Source organism: Ailuropoda melanoleuca, chromosome 15, assembly GCF_002007445.2.
Source record: "Ailuropoda melanoleuca isolate Jingjing chromosome 15, ASM200744v2, whole genome shotgun sequence".
NCBI lineage: Eukaryota > Metazoa > Chordata > Mammalia > Carnivora > Ursidae > Ailuropoda > Ailuropoda melanoleuca.
The window spans coordinates 57,330,563-57,341,009 of record NC_048232.1 but is presented as its reverse complement, the minus strand read 5'-3'; positions in this window follow the sequence as shown (position 1 = coordinate 57,341,009).

The following is a 10,447-nucleotide window of genomic DNA, read 5'->3' as shown; positions in this document are numbered from 1 at the left end:
TTGAGCACAGAGGGATGTTAAGGCAGCTGAACTATCCTACTGTAAAGGCAGATGTATTTGCAAAAATTCATAGAATGTACAACACAAAAGTGAAACTTACTATGGACTTTAGTTAATAATAATGTATCAAAATTGACCTATCAGTTGTAACCCATGTACCACACTAATGCGAGATGATATGAGTTGATAGGAAGGGGTACACAGGAACACTGTACTTTCCTCTCAATTTTTCTGTGAACCTAAAAGTGCTTTAAAAAATAAATTATATCAGGATGTCCAGGTGGCTCAGTCGGTTAAGCATCTGACTTTGGCTCAGGTCATGATCTCCGGTTCCTGGGATTGAGCTCCACTCAGTGGGGAGTCGGTGTCTCTCCCTTTCTCGCTGCCCCTCCCTATGCGTGTTCTCTCTCTCTCAAATAAATAAAATCTTTAAAAAAATAAATTATATTAATTATATACATGATTACATATATTAAATATTATATATTTATCTATTATATCTATATCTATATCTATATAGATAGGTAGATATGATATATGATGTATGATATGGTATCATATATATAGATATATATATGAAAGAAGAAGTGGGTTGGGATTTTATGTTTAATTTCAGCTTCCCTCTGTCCCTTGTGCCTGGAGCGTGCCAGTAGGTGATCGGATACATAGCTCTGCTCCTCAAAAAGGAGATCTAAAATGAGATCACGGGTACAGTTATTGCAGTAAATATATCTGCACAGAATATTGATAGTGAGAAGAGGCCAGAGTAGAACACCCAGAATCGCATTTAGGCATAGAGGAAGAGTAGGCTGGGGGCAACGAGGGAGAAGGAAGAGGATGACTGGCGGGGAAGGAAGGAGTAGTCGGAATCGGAAGTGCCAAAGGAATCTGAGACTTTGTATTCATTTCCTGGAGCTCCTGTAACAAAGCACGATGGGAGGTTTAAAACAGTTGCAACGTGTCGAGTCTGAAATCGAGGTGTTGATGGGCATTGCAGTTTTGGAGCCTCTGAGGGGGAGTGTGCCCCACACCTCTCTCCTGGTTTGGGTGGTTGTTGGCAATCCTTGGTGTTGCCTGGCTTGTCGACGCACTGCCCCAAACTTTGCCTTCATCATCCCATGATATTCTCTCCCTATCTGTCTGTATCCAAATTTCTCTCTTAAGAACAGCAGGCATTGGATTAAGACCCATCCTGATCGGGGCGCCTGGGTGGCTCAGTCGTTAAGTGTCTGCCTTCGGCTCAGGTCATGATCCCAGGGTCCTGGGATCAAGCCGAGCATCTAGCTCCCTGCTCAGCGGGAAGCCTGGTTCTCCCTCTCCCACTCCCCTTGCTGGTGTTCCCTCTCTTGCTGTGTCTCTCTTTGTCCAATAAATAAATAAACTCTTAAAAAAAAAAAAAAGATCCAACCTAACTCAGGATGACCTTTTCTTAACTTGATTAAGTCAGTAAAGACCCTATGTCCAAGTAAGACCACATTCATGGGCACTGAGGGTTAGGACTTTTAGGAGGACACAATTCAACCAAAGACAGAATTGGTCAAAAGAATTGAAAAGCAACCATTGGATTTAGATTGGTGATCTTGAAAAAAGTAATTTTCATGAATTGGTAGACCTCAAAATTGTGTTGCAGAGGTTTGAATATTCAGTGAGGGGCAAATGAAAAAATAAAGATATTGAGCGCAGATATACATTCATAGAACGTCTCGGGGCAAATCTGGAAGCAGTGAAGAGGCATGAAGATTTTTTGCCAACTTTTATTATTACCATTTTTTAACAAATGAGATTGGTTGTAAATGGCTGAAAGGAGTTTAAACAGACAGAAGATGGCAGAAAAACTATGACAAGATTGGAAGGGATATAATACAGAATGAGGATTAAAATTAGAAGGGAATATCTCTCCCCCTAAAATAAATCGGAAGGAAACAACACTTATTAATACAGGTATAGTTGTATCGTGGCAAGACATTGACAGTTTCCTTAAGAAGGCTTTTTTCCCCCTTTTCTTTTGTGAAGAAGGTGCAGTGAGGTGGGAGAGCATTAAATTAAATTAAGGATTTGAAGGGTAGACAAGCTTCGAAATCTGTATGGTGGAAAAGAGGAAGCAGGAATGACTGTACTCAGCCATGCAAAGCTCCTTTCGGGACCAAAGACATGCATTTTTAGTGGAGATAATACACATTCTTTTAATGGAGCTAAGCTACACACATCCTTTTTAGCGAGTTCACTAGCCCAGGTGGATAAAAGGCAGGTGTGATAAAAGGAAAACAGCAGGCCTTTGAAGGTATTGGCCAAAGAGTAGTTGAAAGGATGGGCTGTGAGGTGTAAGAAGGATAAGAAAGGAAGTAGATATGGAAGAGAGTGTCGGAAAAAAGGGGCTAAGATGGAGGGCTGGAGGACTTGAAGAGGCTAGATAATAGGCACATTGAAGAAACTAAGTTAAAATGTTCGACCGGTGTAGGGGACGGCCAGAGGATGAGAAGCTGGGCCTCCAGACGTCCACGATGGCACAATTCTGGGTAAGCTTGAACTCTGAGCTGTCATAGGGACGTAGATGCCCAAGTAAGGGGGAGGCAGGAGTTACTGCAGTTAATGCTGCAAGATCTGAACAAGTTATAATCTGCTTACTAAAGTTTTTAAAGTACTTCGAGTATTTTCTACATCAGCCAGAAATAAAATAGAGTCGGACAACATTAAGAATATATTTTTGCTTTAAAAATACGCAGCATCCTGCCGCCAAGCAAGGTGGTGAATTGGTGAATTTTATGTATGGCATCCTCTCCTCTGCTTTGTTGGTGGTTCTTCTTCATAGACCAACACATCCCCTCCCTCCCAAGGACCTGTTTGCTTTCCTCAACAGTACCCCCAAGCCCCTAAGATTCTGTAGTTTCCTGATTGGAGCCTATCCATTTCTATACCTTGGGTTTTCAAGTATGTTCCCTTAAAAATGTTGACTAGATGAATAAGTAATTCATGTTAGTAAATTGAGAGAGGGCAAAGCAGAGAGAGCACAACTAGATCAACTATCAGGGCCAATCCTTATCCTACCATTTACTAGCTGTGTGACATTAGGGAATCTTCATCTCTCTCTGCTTCAGTTTTCCTACCTGAAAATGGAAATAAGAGAACCTACTCATTTGTCACATAGTAAGCCCTGATTAAGTGTTTGATAAATAAAATGAGTGTTAATGAATTCATGTTCTTCCCTCACATACACCTGTTGGGACTCCTGGATATAATACTCTCACTATGGAAGAGAACTCTAGTGGAGGGCATTTCCCACCAGTGAGCATCATTGATGATCCGCTCTCCCCCCAAATCACATTGTAGACACCTTCAACACCTGTTCAGTGCCATCTACTGGTAAATAATAATAATAATACACAAAATTATAACAATAATATTAGAATGTGAATTTAATATTTCCCTCCATAATAAATTTTGTGAAGTTTCTGAATTTTTAAAAATGCATTGAGATCTCAGGTCTTTTGCTAGTCTGATATCCTTCCCTCTTATCTATATTTTGCTTGTTTTTCCAAAGGTAGATTCTGACAAATAAGACATAAAATGAGCAAAATACAAGCACAAAATTTTTAGAAGGAATGACTTTCTAAACATCATTTGCAGGGTGAAACAATAACTTTTAATCTGTATCTAAGTGTCTGAATTGCTGAGTGGTTTACAAACCCGGTCAGAAAGACAAATGAAATAGCAGACCAGAGTGTTGCAGGTCCTCCGTGGATGAGCCGCCTTTCTGTGGCTTATCAGCTGGGTTTACTCAAGATTATGTCAATCACTTTAATAGCGTTGGCTGAACATGCACTCCGGGAAAGCCAGGAAGCCCCTTTTTGCTATTGCTGTTGTCCCAGCGATTGGTAGCAGCTCTTTCCCTGAATATCACCTAAGAATTTAGACTTGAAGAATGGGTTTTAGCTGGGATGGGCTCTGGGAAAGAGGAAAATAGATAAAAGAAAAAAAAAGAGAAAGATAAGGAGTAGGGGAAGGAAACTACAGAAAAGAGATCATGAATTAGGAAATGAATAGATTAACTAGTGAGTTGAGGAGAGAGATGCGAAGCACAATGAATCTTTTCCTTGGATATTATAAATTGTCCTCAAATGGAGTCTTCCATCATTTTATATAGGTTCTAATGCTTATCTCTAGTTTTGGTTTATACACTGTCATCAAATTGGTTTTATGGAGCTCTTTAACGATTTCTGATCAATATGACCCATTGATAATTGGTAATTGATGTATGATAGCTGAGGTTAAATCCATATGATTTTTTTAAGTGTCCATGAAATTCTCTTTGCAAGGGAAGGCTTAAATTAGAGATGATTTCTTATCCCACAGTTTAGCTTCTTTTCAGGTGATCAGATTCTGAGGTCTTTGCAACATAGCTGTGAAGGCATTAAATAAAAAAAGTTCCTGTTGGAGAACTAGGATAAAGGCAATCTGCCCCAAAGGGGTTTGTTTGTTAATTGCTTTGGTCTACTTTACAAGGTCAAATCCATTCTCCTAATGATGAATCTCATCTGTTCTGGCAGAGAAAGAAATGTTTTCTTTCACTTCTATGTGTGGCAAGAGCTCATTCATCTCAGTAAGTTCTGAAGAGAAATCTAGCTACATCAGAGACAGGAGTATTCAAAGGGCAACTGATGGCCAGGAAGATATATGGAATTCACTTTCCTGAGATAGACATTCAAATGGTAACAAGTGATAGAAAACAGCTCTATATTTCAGCGTGATGTGTGTTCGCTCCTGATGATTAAACCCCCTGTGAGCCATCTGTGTTTAATGGGTTAGAACTACTTTGTAGCTGAGTTTTTTCTTTCCACGGCTCTTATTTATTTGAGAGGAGACCGAACTCCACTCTTTAAAATTGAAGCACATAAGAAACCCTGCCAAGAGAATCAGAAAGAAAAGGCAAATTTATAGCCTAGTGTTGTTTTAAGCATTTAGTAGTATAAATAAGACGTGTAGATAAATGTGTACAAGTAGACGCATAAGTGACCCTCTGTTTATCTCGGTTACATTATTTGCCGAAATTCCAGAGCAGAATTAACCCAATTAGTTTATATAATGGCTAATGCTGTCCTTCAGCTGAGCTATTAGGGATGTGCATAACTGATGCTAGATGGGGGATGGCGTTATTTCACTTATAAGTCAAGCCCTGGGGACTATGATTTGTATCCAGTATGCAGATAAAAATCAAAATCCAGTGTGGAAATTACTGTACCACAAAGGAATGTACATCGTTGGTGTTATGAATGCAATTAAATCAAACTTCTGTTTAAAACGCCAACGATGATAATGGCTTTCTATAAGTTCCGCTGTCTTACTTGAGACCTGTCACATTTTCCTCACATCTCATTATTTTTCTCTGACTTACAAAAGTCGGCAGCCATAAGCACTCAATAAATATTTGCTGAATTGAATTGAACTCTGAGAACTGAGAGGTGAGGTGGCACTGGTCATCAGTGACACATCTGGGATCAGACTCTTGATTCTCTTCTGCTAAGTTGTTGGTGATCTCAGCCAAAGCCAATCGAAATCTGACACAATTTTAAATCTAAGAAATTTGTGCGTAGTTACACAAAGTTAATCTGAGTCAAGGAAGTACAAGAGCCTGACAAATTCTCTCTTGTCACATATTTTCACTCTTAATACCTTAACTAATTTAAGGGTTTGCCTGACTAACATCTAGCTACATAGCTCTCTTCCTAGGTCATTAAAATTTTCTTCGAAGGTATTTCTCAGAATAATTTTTTTCTGCCTTTTTCCCCCTTTGAACCAGAAAACGTATCTACAAGGGGAGCTGTCTTAGGGCTTTAAAAACATCGATCAATTTCACAGCTAGGAAAAGAGGGATCAAGATAAGAGAGCAATTCCTCCGTTAAACCTCTGTTTATAGAATTTAGGCAAGAGTTTTGTATAAAGTGAGACAAACTTTGGCCATACTGAGGCAGACAAAGAATTAAATTAAAGACACAAAAGCAACACCCAGCTGCCCTTTCTTTTCCTTTTCCCTTTCGTGGAGTGGGGAGTATTTTTCCTGCAGTGACCTCAGAATCTTCTGTCTTTTTCTTGGTCAGAGATCAAGGGGTATACCAGGGTGAAGCCTTCTTCTTATTGAACTTTTCTATCAACTTTTTGCAGATGTGTATTTTGAAGCTGTACTTAGATTTTTCCCATTTTTTCTGTTATGTATTTATAGAGAAAGCTTATTAAAATATGTATGCTCTATTTTCATGAGAGGCAAATTTCAGCAAATGTCATCCACCCAACTAAACGGAACATCTCCTGAACACAAAGGCCACGGCTTGCATTTAGTCACAACCTCCACTTTGTAATGTGGTGAGTTTGGCATCCATTCATTGTATTACTTGAGAGTAGAAACTTGTAAAACCTTCTTGAATAAAACAAATTTTTTTTCTGATGCATCTGAGAACTTTGGTTCAATTAATAAAATAATACTAATAAAATAAGGAAAATAAATATTTAAAATTAGAGAAGAAATGTGTTATGATGGAAACAAAAAATCGCAAATATTTTAACTAGCATGAACATAGCTTTTTAAAACTGATTTGGGTTTTCTTTCAGAGAAAAAGAGGTAAAATGACATATTATTGTAAGTTCTTATTCCTCTTTTTTTAACATTCATTTTTTAAAATTTTTTTAAGATTTTATTTATTTATTTGTGAGAGAGAGAGTGCGCCGAGGGAGAGGGAGAAGCAGACTCCCTGCTGAGCAGTGAGCCCAATGCAGGGCTCCATCCCACAACCCTGAGACCATGACCTGACCCGAAGGCAGACACTTAACTGACTGAGCCACGCAGGCGCCCCTAAGATTTTATTTTTTAAGTAATCTCTACACCCAGCGTGGGATTCAAACTCACAACCTGAGATCAAGAGTTCCATGCTCTACTGACTGAGCTAGCGAGGCGCCCCCCACCCCATTCATCTTTCAGTATCTGACTCAAGACACCTCTTCTCTGCAGCTTTCTGTGATCTATAAAGGGTTGAATTAATTGCTCACTTAACTGTTTACCAATAGTATTTTGCAGGAGCCACATCCGTGTCATATTACAGCTCTTTTTTGTACCTGTTCACCTCTCCAGCCAGCATGTTAGTTTCTCTATGGTCTTGGCACAAAGGGGATTCTCAATAATTTTGTTAATTGAATAAAACTGAATTTAAAGATTTAAAAAAATGAAGGAAGAAAAAATTAACTGACTCAATAGGAGGAAAAATTGGAGTCTTTTTAAAAAAAAGTATGTCATTTAAGCATCTCACAGATTACAATAAATTATTTTTAAATGCATATTTCAATTCTTTTTTCTTCATAGCTTTGAGGAAAGTCTGTAGGGTAAGAAAGCAGAAGGATAGGCTTTGGATCTAGAAATTTCTTATATTCTCTGACTATAAATTACCTCATCCGTGAAATGCAGATGATAATAAGGCCCATTGTCACAAAACCGTGAAAGTCAAAGGAGAAAATAAATGTGAAGTCGCCTTAACTAAAAGCTTTATGTGAGTTTTTCACTTACAAATGAGAAAACTAAGGCTCAGAGGAATTGAATGACTGGCCTAAAGCTTTAAAGCTAAAAAGTGGTATACTTTTAGGCCATAATCCTTCCATGATACCACCCAAACACTTCTCTGTTTCTTCAAAAGCCTAATTCCAACCTGTCTGGGTGGCTCAGTCATTAAGCATCAGACTCTTGACTTCAGCTCAGGGTATGCTCTCACGGTGCTGGGATCTAGCCCCACCTAGGGCTCTGCACTCAGTGGGGAGTCCAATAGACTCTCTCCCTCTGCCCCCTCCCCCTGCTCACAGCTCTCTTCTGTCTCTCTGTCTCTAAAAAATAAATCTTAAAAAAAAAAAAAAAAAAAAGCTTTGGTTATGGCTAGTGCATCCTGGCTTCTCAGTGATCCTCATTAAAATGCCTCATTCATTCATTCATTCATTCAACAATGAATGCTGTGGGGCTGCCTGCTTTAAAAAGCCCATTTTCTTTCAATCCTACCCTATGCTAGTAAGAGATAATTTGGTAAATTATTAGGTACCCGATTTTACTCCTTCCATAACATATGACCATCCTCTGGAAAAAATTATTGGCTATGGGGAAGTGATGCTGGCACATAAAAAGGGTTTTTTTAATCCCTTCTGCACCTTAGACCCCTCTGGCAGTTTAGTGGTTTTGTGAACCCTTTCTTAGATAAGGTATTTTAGTAAATAAAATGTATAGGCTTAAGATGGAAAACAATTATATCGAAACACAGTTGTCCAAATATTTATAAAACTAATTTGTAATATCTGTGCATCTTTACTGATAGATTAAATAACAAAGCCCAGCAACAGAGCTAAAATTTACCTTAATGAAAACTGTCCTAATCAAGTGAAAACATGAATTATAATTATTTCAAGATATCTATATTAACTCTAATGTAATATGCAAATCTGTTCCTTTTATTGGTGACAAAATCACCGTGCTGCTACTACTATTGAGATTTGTTGTCCATATTCGTAAATAAAAGAAAATGCCAAGTTTCTTCTAGAGGTTAGTGAAACAAAGGGTCTGACGATTTTCCCGTCTCAGTCTGTGGACCCTCTCTGACTTCTCTCCAGAGATACACCCTCCTTCACCTCCTCTCCCACCCAAGCTATGAAGCTGCCCTAGTGATTTGGGGAGATTTTAAGCATTTGAATCTTTTTATGGACAGCATACATAGCCTGTAGGGGGCTCCTTTTGCTTTCTACTAAAAACTTGTCATGTTTTGACGATGCTGGTGATTATTCTGAATTATTCTCTTTAGTCTTTAGAGTGTATGTTAAGGTAAATAAGAGAAATATTGCAAGAGTACCTTATGTGGAGATGCATGAAAAGCTTCAGTACATAGTGTCTCTAAAGTCATTCATGCTATAAAATAACGTCATGCACAAGAAATACTCACATGAAGTCATTTATTTGCCCCTGGAACTTAAAGAATGCATAAGGGTATACAATTCTAAGGCAGAGAAGGAAAGAAAAGGCTTTCAATTCTCTCCTATTTTATGTAGTAAAACTGAAGAACTGGCCAGCCCTCATCTTGAAGACTTGTTCATAATTTTTCCAATATATTTCTAGGATAAACTATGGCCATATGTTCCTTTACAAAGGAGAGCTATTAACACAAATAAAAATCCTGTTTGGGCATTTCCTAGACCCTGGAAAACCAATATCACATTTAATCTGTTTTTGAGGATTCCTGCCATAAATGAGGACTCTGCTTACTGCTAGGCATTTCACTTAGGTTTTTGCTTTCGTTTGGATCATTAGTGACATTGCTGCCTGGCTTGTATAAAATACACGTGATGAGATTTAGACATTAAGAACAAAAATACTATTTAATATAATGTTTTATTAAATAGAGTCCCTTACAATAAGCCATAGTTTCCTTCAATGCAAAATATGAATAGCTATAAGGAAATAATGCCTGCTGAAATTTTAGATGCCTAATTTTTTAGAGATGGCTGAAAGTTAACAGTTTTATTTTAAATAACAAACATACACCTTTACGTTTCAATCAAAAAAAGAAGTGAGCCCAACTAGGATTTTTAAAATTAGATCATTTCTAGATTTATCCTAAAATATTTGGCAACAAATTTTTTAAAAATGACTAAATTAATAATTAAAAATTATATTTAACAATTATTCATCATTTATAATTCCCCTTGAATTAAATATTGAAAAACAAAAGCCAGGGTTACTGGTAAGTTTAGAAAATTATTTAAATTTTTCAAAGATCTTACGCAAACACTGTAGTTGATCTTTCCATTTCTTTTTTAGCCAAGGCATCGTTTACTGCTGACAGACTGAAACTACAGCACTAGGTAGAAAACAGGATTATATAAGACATAGGGAGGTGATAAAAGAATTGCAGATGGAGGTCAAATAAGCAGCTCGTATTTGAGACAAAAAAGCAAAGGTACTAAAAGGAAACAGTAACATATCATCTTTGTAAGAACCCTGTTAAGTGCAGAGGTATGCCCCTTCCTCACTTCCTTGGAGGTAAAAAAAAAATCAACAGCCTATGGAAACAATGAATCTAATACACTCCAGTAATTTATATACTCAATTTCATGAGTTTCCTCAAGGTTATGTAGGTTAAGTAACTCTGTTATTCTTTGGAGATTCGTTGTCAAGACTGAGGGCAAAGATTACAGTGGCTTTCTTTTCCGATTTCATGAGAAGTTATTTAAGAAGAAAATAATCACTCTTTAATATTCTCAAGGAAATTATATCTATCTCTTCAAAAATCCACAAACCATTTTCTGAAATTTCATGTTATGTTTATGAATGAAACTGCAAACCTTACCTAATACTCCAATAAATTTATCTCCTGTCATGAGGACCAAATCTTCACCAAATTGCTCAGGAGAAAGAGTACAAGAATCATCCCTTAAA